Genomic DNA, 9,562 nt, shown 5'->3' with positions numbered 1-9,562 from the left:
GTCAGTCTGAATTGCTTTCCTTGATCTACAAATAAGGTATGGCCTTTCTGGCATGCTTACCTGTGAGCTTTGAATTACTAGACTTTATCAAATCAAAATAAAAAGACTTTGAAAAGAGAAATATGCAAATTACTGTTCCTTAAAATACTACCTGCAGACAAAGACTTAGTGTTTTGATTATATAGTAAAGTGGGTTTTTAAAATTAGAAATTCCAAAAAAATGTAAGCCCCAAGTTTTCCTTTAGGAGCATTGGAAAACCAGTAGCTTCACAAGTAATAAGCATCAAAATTAATAAGCATCATCAAATATAAAAAAAATATAAATACAAATAAAATATAGCCTTTTCCTCATTCAGGCCAAGAAAAAAATGTTTGCTTTGTTCATGCCCTATGCACTCAAGTCATTTTTCTGTCCTGGTTTTCTAGTGTTGAAGGCAAAATCCAGTGAGGAAAGTGACTGGACCAGCTTACTGAGCTGGAATGAGGAACTCCTGACTACCTGCCTGGTGCTTTTCCACTCTGCCTCATTTCCTGTTTCTCTACTGGAAGAAAAATAAAAGTAAGTTTTAAAGTATTTTCTGATTTTCATGTGTTTAAATTAGATATGCTGCTGTTATTTCTTGGTTTACTTTTTTTGTGTGTATTTTGTTTTGGGGCCACATCCAGTGACGCTGAGGGGTTACTCCTGGCTCTGCACTCAAAATCACTCCAGGCAGGTTCAGGGGATCATATGGGATGCTGGAAATCAAATCCAAGTATGTCCCGGTTTGGCCATGTACATGGCAAATGCCCTGCCACTGTGCTATCTCTCCGGCCCTCTTGGTAAACCAAAAGTCCTAAACAAAAATTATTGTTTGTCCTTTTATACTCATATATAATTCTTCAAGCATCAGAAAAACTTTCCTTTTAAGAAGTTTTTTAAATGTACTTTTTTAATCATATTTGAAGTTAGCACAATATAAAAAATATTCCAGACTTCTTTTTTATAATACAATTAGTTCTATGGCATGTTTTTGTAGCCCTCTAAATTGTTCTTTGGAATCAGTTTCCATACTGAGTCATCCAAAAAGTGCTTGTTTTCCAGGCAAGCTACTACTTTTATTATTTCTAAATGACTCATTATTTCTGTATCACACACCTTGTGTACTCGGTTAAATAAAAAAAAAAAATTTAAGCACTTTTCCAGTTTTTCTTCTTCTTAGTTTCTAAATGTTTTATCAAAGTGATGTGAATATTCAACCAATTTTCTCTTGCATCTATGATTATGCTCCTTGTTTTCTTACTAAACACTTTAATCAGTTAAGATAACTAGTGTAAGCTCTTTACCTCATAGTCCCACTCCAGATGTTTCCTGAAATATAACACATAAGTGACAATGTAAACATATGTGTGACTCCATTCTCCAGTTTCCATCATTAAACTTAAGTTGTTTAAGGTTCTATTAACTTTCCAGATTTCTCCTTAAAAAGAAACACCTGTAAATAAAAATATAGTACCAATGTTTATTGGGACACAGAATTTTTGGGATTTAGTGTGTTGGAAGTGTAAAAACTCTTTCCTCCCTTGACTTCCTTATCCTATTTAGTTGGTTCTCTTCCTACTCTTTGAAAATGAATTATCTTTCTCCTTCCTTCATTCTTATCCTTGCCCTATGTAGTAATGTCTTTAAAATATTATCCATAATCCTTTTCTTACCCTAGGCCACTCTAGTAATTTTAAAGCCTTTATTTGGTCTTCATTTCCAAATTTTTATTTACAGCTCTTGACTCTTCACTAGCAAGGATATCAGGTTGCATAAATTATCTTCTCCTGGATATTTTACCCCAGCAAACCATCCTTAAGGCTGAATTCAGCTCTCCTATATTCAGCTCTGCCTATATTCCCAACAGTATCACACAATTTATAACTGTGTTCTAGCCTAATGTTCACATCTCTATAAATTATTTTTTGTTTTATTTTTCTTTTGTTTTTGTTTTTGGGTCAATCCCAGTGATGCTGAGGGGTTACACCTGGCTCTGCACTCAGAAATCGCTCCTGGCTTGGGGGACAATATGAGACACCTGGTTTGAACAGCAGTCCGTGGTTAGTGCATGCGAGGCAAATACCCTACCGCTGCGCCACCACTTCAGCCCTCTATAAACTATTTTTAATTGTTCAGGTTGTTGGCAATTATATTCTCATACTTATAGTTTGAAGTAATGTTCAAAAAGACTTAAATATGTCATTTTCTACTCTCTGAGAAGGCCTGCTTCTTAGTCATTTTAAAGTTATTTCTTCCTTACCTTCATTTTTTTAGTAGCATATATATTACAAATAAATTTTTGATTAATATAAAATGGTAAATCTTGGGGTTGGACAGATAGCATGGAGGTAGGGCGTTTTCCTTGCATGCAGGATGTTAGTTCGAATCCAGGCACCCCATATGGTCCCCTGACCCTGCCAGGAGCGATTTCTAAGCATAGAGCCAAGAGTAATCCCTGATAACTGCCAGATGTGATCCACAAAAAAACAAACAAAAAAAGGATAAATCTTTCCTTCCTCATATGAATTTTATTTTTCTCATATAATCTCATCATTAACTCATGTAATTTAAAAATTACATGATTTTTATAAGTATTTGGCAAAATTATAAATAAAATGTGAGATCTCATAAAATTTTCAACAAATTATAAATAAAAACTTTCTCAACATAATATTCACCAAAAATGCTTGCAGCTACTTTTTCTTTAAGATTAGGGATATAGAGCAAAAGAGATAGTTTAAGGTGCTTGTCTGAGCATTACCAGATTGAAAACCAAAACAAAGCCTCTTTAAAGTTACCACTAAGAAAATGGAATGAATGGGGAGTCATGAAATATTATCTGTTTTAAAATCTTTTTTTTGGGGGGGAGAATTTTGGGAATATTTTGTTTTTTGTTTGGGGTCCATACTCAGTAATGCTCAGGGGTTACTCCTAAGCTATGCACTCAGAAATCGCTTCTGGCTTGGGGGGGACCATATGGGATGCTGGGGGATTGAACTGCTTGCAAGGCAGACTCTAGCGCCACCACACTGGCTCCTTTCTTTGGATTTTGGGCCACATCTGGTAATGCTCAGGGGTTTCTCCTGGCTTTGCGCTCAGAAATCGCTCTTGGCTTGGGGGACTGACCATATGGGACTCCAGGGATCGAACCAAGATCCATCCTAGGTCTGATGCGTGCAAGGCAAATAAATGCCTTATCACTGCGACACTACTCTGGCCTCTGATTTAAAATATTAATGGAACTCTTTAGAATTCAATAAGAAACAATCCAGGCTGAAGAGATTGCTCTCTTATACTTTGCATGCTGGATGCCTGGCATTGTATGGTTCCCATTATACCTCTGTAAACATCCCTTGAACACAGAGCCAGGAAGAGTAGTCACTGAGCACTGTCTGTGTGGCCCAAAACAAAAAAAGAGAGAGGGGGCAGAGTGATAGCACAGTGGTAAGGCGTTTGCCTTGCACGTGGCCAACCCCAGACAGACTCCAGTTTGATCCCCCGCATCCTATATGGTCCCCCGAGCCTGCCAGGAGCAATTTCTGAAAGCAGAGCCAGGAGTAACCCCTGAGAGCCACTGAATGTAACTCAAAAACCAAAAACAAACAAACAAACAGAGATCGAGATTTAAAAATGTATACAATAGAGGTTGCCAATAGCATATGAAAAATGTTTAATATCAATATTTATTAGAAAAATGCACAATAGATAATACTGTATGTATATTAGGATGTTTAATATAGAAATTACTGATTATACCAAATTCTGAAAAAGCTGTAGAATGAACTTTATTTCATAATTAGTGCTTGGATGTAAAATAGCCTCTTTAGTACACAGTGAAGCACTTCATAAAGTTACATTTACTATATACCCCACAATGACACTGTTAGGTAATGACACTAGAGAAAAAATAGCATGTCCTTATAAATACCTTGTGAAAAAATATTTACAGTAGTTTAATTTGTAATGACTCCAAATAAAAAAAATGACATGAATATCCTTTAGTAAATTAATACTATAATACAGTCATAGAGTGAAATAGTCAAAAGAACTGAATTTTGATGTATGGCATAAAGGGGAACAATTCATAAAATCATTATCTTAAGTGACAGATGCCAACTTTTAAAGTTGCTTATAATTGTAATAAATAAAACTATCTTTCCATGCATTCCACACTGAAATCACCCATATCTTAATGTGGGATATGTAATTCTTTTACTCCATGGGGTTCCTTCATCTCTCTTCTCTGTCATATTTTCTTAACAAAGCTATTATTTTTCATCCTTTGAGTTTTGTTTTGTTTTGTTTTTACAAATAAAAGCTTTCTTGGAATAACAAAATTAGAATTGCCAGAGCAATAGTACACTGCATGGTCATCAATGCTCAGGTGTGCTTGGGACTTACTCAAAAAAAAATTATGTTTAAGGAAAGCACATTAGTGATAACCAGGGAATATGATGAGTGTGAGTAAATGTGTTCCTACAAAGGGTACTGATGAAGGACATTGGAAATGTTGGGGAATTCTACTTGTAGTAATAATTATTGTGAAGGTTAAAAAATAGTAAATGTGTGTAAAACTGATGAAATCTGAACAAGACCTGAGGTTCAGTTAATAGTACCAGTGTCAATTTCTTAGTTTTGATCATTTGGCATAACTACAATTTCTGAATATCAAAATTAAAATAGAACTTGATTCTTTAATCTATACTTCATTTGTCACATTTAAAGAACCCCCCCCCCCATAATCCCATGTAGCTAATGGCAGCAATATGTCCATGGGGATTAAGATTTCCGTCTTGGGTCCAGAGTGGTGGTGCAACGGTGGGGTGTTTGCCTTGTACACTGCTTACCAAGGGCAGACCGAGGTTCAGTCCCCCATTGCATGCAGCTGACCTAGGACAGACCGAGGTTCGATCCCCCAGGGTCCCATATGGTCCCCCAAGCCAGGAGCGATTTCTGAGTGCAGAACCAAGAGTAACCCCTGAGCATCACCAGGTGTGGCCCAAATAAACCAACAACAAAAGATTTTCGTCTTAATCTATTTCCATCTTAATACTATTTTCATCAGCCAAAAAGTCATTTTTTAATTTTGATCACTATTATTGACAATACTGCTAATGATACAGCATTGCGTCATTCACACCTATACTGTTTCAACATCACACACTCCACTAGAGTCTACCCCCAAACCCTTATTCCTGTCCCCCACCATAGTAAGCTCAGTTCTTTAGACTTGTTCTCAGACTCTGTTGACTTTAACCACTTGTCACTCCCTTACTGTGTTTGTATATATCCCATATATAAAAGAGATTGTACGTACACACACACACACACACACACACACACACACACACACACACACACACACACACACACACACACACACACACACACACACCAACGGGAGAGTAAATTAACCTGAAAGAAGTCTATAGTTAATCCCATGACAGTATGCTTCAAGGGTGGAGAAACCCTGTATCTCTTAGGCCAAGGGAATTCCTTTTCAAATGACCCAATATTTATTGTACCTGTGCAGGAAGGAAGGCAAAAAAAAAACAAACAAAAAAAAAACCATATTTTCTTTTATTTATCTAGTCTTTGTCGATTTCTTTGTTTTGGTGTAGATATTGAAGTTTTTGTCTCCATTTATATTTATTTTTTCTTCCTTTATGTGCTCTGCCATGTTTTTTTATCTCAAGACCATGACTTTTATGTGGTGCTTATCTTTATTGTTGGAGTGCTCACTGGATATTTTATTTGGCACCTCTTTTTCTACTGTTGTGGTGTTTCACCTTCTTTTTCCCCTTCATCTCTCAAACCTAGGATGAGAGCCTCCAGAAGGACTCCGCCCATTTTTGGCATATTTGATTTTTTACCCAGTTTATTACTTTTCTCTTCTTCAAACAAAATCACATAACTTGAACTATCTAGTCCCCCCTCCCAATCAGAGTGGGAAATAAGGCAGGTACCAAGACCAAACAAGTGTAGGACCACTAAGTAGTAAACAGGCACAGAGGGGACCACTTATTCTGGCAGCCCCCCGGGGGTGCGGGAGGAGGATATGGGAGGTAGGACGGGAACGGAGGTGGAGGGAGGATAATTCGGTGATGGGAATTCCCCTGATTTTATGTTAATATGTACCTAAAATATTATTGTCAATGATATGTAAGCCACTATGATTAAAATAAAAATTATATTTACAAAAAAAAACCACCAATGGTATTGATGGCCAATGAAATGGATGCCCTTCTTTATTGCTGTTATCATATATTTTCCATCATTACTGTAAGCATCATTGATATAGTAAAAGCACTTATTCTATCTTTCAACAAGTTATATTGGCTCTGTTTTTTAAATATACTAAGTATTTCAGTATCTTACCTGTTGCTGTCCTGATCTAAGACCCCAGCTTTCTTGTCTGATTTATTGTAGCCATGAATTAGGTACCATTTCTTTTCTTGCTGAACACAGAGAATTACCCATTTAAAATATAAGTCTGGTTATTCCTGTTATTCCTATGTTATTCCTGTTCCCAGTAACCATCAGTTTCCTAGCTCGCACAGAATTAAGGCATTGTTCATACTAAGTCAATGCATGGTTTAGACTGCATGGTTTAGACTCTACCTTTCCCTTCTGACTCATCTCCAACTGTCTTTTTAACTCTGCTTTAGTCACTTTAACTTCATTGTTATTCTTGTAGTAAATCAAGCATGCTATCACCTCAGGGCCTTTTTATTTAGAATTACTTAGCCTGTTTTCTCTCTAAAGTCAATTTTTAGATATCAGTGAGGTCTTTCTAGATTGTTCAGCTTAACACAGTACTCTGCCATTTTCTTCTAACTCTTGCCCAGCTTAATTTTCTTTTTGTAGTTTAGGGACTAGAAAGAAAGATAATATAGTGGGTAGGATGTTTGTCTTGCATATGCCTGGCCCAGGTTTAACTCTAGCATTCCAAATTGCCAGAAATAATTCCTTTTTTTTTTAATAATATTATTTTGACCAAAGTGGATTACAAATCTTTCACAGTAATATTTTAGGTACATAGTGACATTGAATCAGGGGCATTCCCACCACCAATGTTGTCCTCCATTCACCCCTGTTCCCAGCATGCATCCCATATCCCCCTCCTTTGTCCCCCGAGCTACTAGTAGAAGTGGTCCCCTCTGTGTCTAGCTTGTTGTAGCTTGGGTATCGATTCTGTTGTCATTGGCTTTCGATTTGGTGTTTAAGTCTGATCATTTTTTATTTCTACTCAATGTTCATACGACTGTTTGGTCTTGGTACCATTCATTACTTCCCCCTCAATTTGTGAGGCAGAACAAGACGGCTCAAATTATGTAGTTCTGTTTGAAGGAAAGAAAAAGGGGGGGAGGGGGCCGGAGAGACAGCATGGATGTAAGGTGTTTGCTTGCATGCAGAAGGTCGATGGTTTGAATCCCAGCATCCCATATGGTCCCCTGAGCCAGCCAGGAGCGATTTCTTAGCATAGAGCCAGGAGTAACCCCTGAGCGCTGCCGGGTGTGACCCAAAAACAAAAATAAGAAAAGAAAAGGGGGGGGGGGCAAAAATCAAACAAGCAAAAAATGGGAGGAGTCCTTCTAGAGGCTATAAATAACAATTTAAGAGAAGAAAGGGGAAAAGGAAGAAAAACATAACAGCAATAAAAAAAAAAAATCAAAAAATCTGAAAAGCACCACAGCAACCAAACAGTAACCACTGTCCTAAAATAAAAACAAAACAAAACACACACACAAAAAAAAAACAACGATAACAAAAATTAATTTGTGCTTCTTTTTCTTTTTTCTTTCTTTTTTTTTCTTGCACAGTAAATATTGGGGAGATTAGAAAGGGAATTCCCTTGGCCTAATAGATACAGGGTTTCTCCGCCCTTGAAGTATTCTGTTATGGGAATAACTACAGGCTCCATATATGCTCTTTTACTCTCCCCTAGGTCATTTTGTGGTGTCTGGAAATTTTCTGCTCAGTCATGAATGATAAAATCAGGCCTCTGTAACTAGATCTTGGTATTTGCACAGGTCATAGGATGGAGCCTAGGATGGAGTCTTTCTTTACGGTTCTAAAAGTTCTGTCCCATCACTATTGTTTTAATCAGTCTTCTGTAGTTGATGGCCTTGGTTTTTTTCATCCATCCTAGGACAAAGCCTAGGATAGAATCCTTCATTATATTTCCAGAAGTTCTGTTCAGTTGCAGTTGTTAAAGTCAGACCTCTCTAATTAGACTCTAATTTACCTGGGGGCCGCAGGAGGCAAAGTCAGGGTGATCCTTGAGTGCAAAGTCAGTAGTAAGCCTTGAACATTGGGGGGTGTGACCCAAACAACTAAAACAAAACAAAACAAAAAAAGATTTCTCTAGGGCAGGGCCACAAAATGTTGTACGGAGGGCCGCAAATGGCCCGCCGCGAGTTTGAGACCCCTGAATTAGAGATCTTGTTGTTGTACAGATCGCAGGCCAAAGCCTAGATTAGGGTCTTTTTTATTGGTCCCAGGATAAGTTCTGCCCAGTCATGGTTGTCACAGTCAGTCTAGTCAGTCTTCTGTAGTTAGCAATCTTGGCTTTTGCACAAATCAAAGGATGACGTGTCTTCTGATTTCATCTTGTTGTTAGGTGGTAAGGTAAGACAACCTGCTCTTAGATCAAGTTGTTGCCATTTTCTTATTGTTATGATGTCATATCAAAACTGGCACATATTGGTTTCAGAGCAGTATTAAGAATGTCCCAGAGAGAGTTTGGTTCCTAGGGCTGTTGTGGAGAACTGTGTCAGTTCTTGTCTGAGATTAGGGTTTGGGGTTGGACAGTCACTGTCTAATCACATGGAGTCTAAGTTGGAACCCCATGACATATGTTCAAGGTGGGAGTTGCCCCTGTGTCAAATGTATGAGTTTTTATCCCTAGTAGATAAAAGCTTATTTCTACATGTAAAATTTTCCCTTGTTTAGTATGCCTTTGCAAGAAGAAATGGTGCTATATTATATTATTGGTGCATTTAGGGGTGTCAGGCTCCATCATCTCTGTGACCTGGTTTTGACCTGAGCTTTTATCCCAGGCAAGACTTTTTATTGTAGGTTTTTGTACCAAGCAGAACCAAAACAGGTGAAATTAAGGAAGAAAAGAAAACAAAAACAAGACCAAAAAAAGAGAGGAAGAAATAAATAAATGAGTTTAAAAAAGTAATTAAGAGAAAAAAAGTGATGCAGGAAACTACCTAATATTTGGGGATAAACAGATTAAGAGATTGTATTATAGGCGTCTTAAACTTTTAAAGGAAATATAGGCTTCCCCATTGTCTTTTGAGATATTATTGTGGCAGAAATAATTCCTGAATACAGAGCCAGAAGTAAACCCTGAGCATTACCAGGTAGGAACCCCCCCAATTTTTTTTCAGTAATAAATTACCATCTAACTTATATCTTTTTTTATTTGTTGTTTTTTATTGTGGTTTTGTGGTGTGTGTGTGTGTGTGTGGCATACCCAGTGGTACTTAGACTTTAGTCCTGGTTCTGTACTCAGGAATTACTCCTGGC

At 37.3% G+C, this 9,562-nt stretch overlaps 1 protein-coding gene across 1 annotated transcript in view; it reads left to right on the top strand.

Moving 5' to 3' along the window:
* Positions 1 to 394: 394 nt before the first annotated feature.
* PPP2R3A (protein phosphatase 2 regulatory subunit B''alpha) overlaps positions 395 to 9,562 on the top strand; it is a 96,058-nt gene continuing 86,890 nt past the window's right edge. Inside the window, exon 1 of the mRNA XM_049775921.1 lies at positions 395 to 559. The gene's annotated coding sequence lies outside the window, so the exon portion shown is untranslated. The remainder of the gene's footprint in view (positions 560 to 9,562) is intronic.

This window comes from Suncus etruscus, chromosome 6 (genome assembly GCF_024139225.1).
Source record: "Suncus etruscus isolate mSunEtr1 chromosome 6, mSunEtr1.pri.cur, whole genome shotgun sequence".
NCBI classification, from domain to species: Eukaryota; Metazoa; Chordata; class Mammalia; order Eulipotyphla; family Soricidae; genus Suncus; species Suncus etruscus.
Note: the sequence above shows the minus strand (reverse complement) of the source record. Positions and strands in the feature narration are given on the sequence as shown.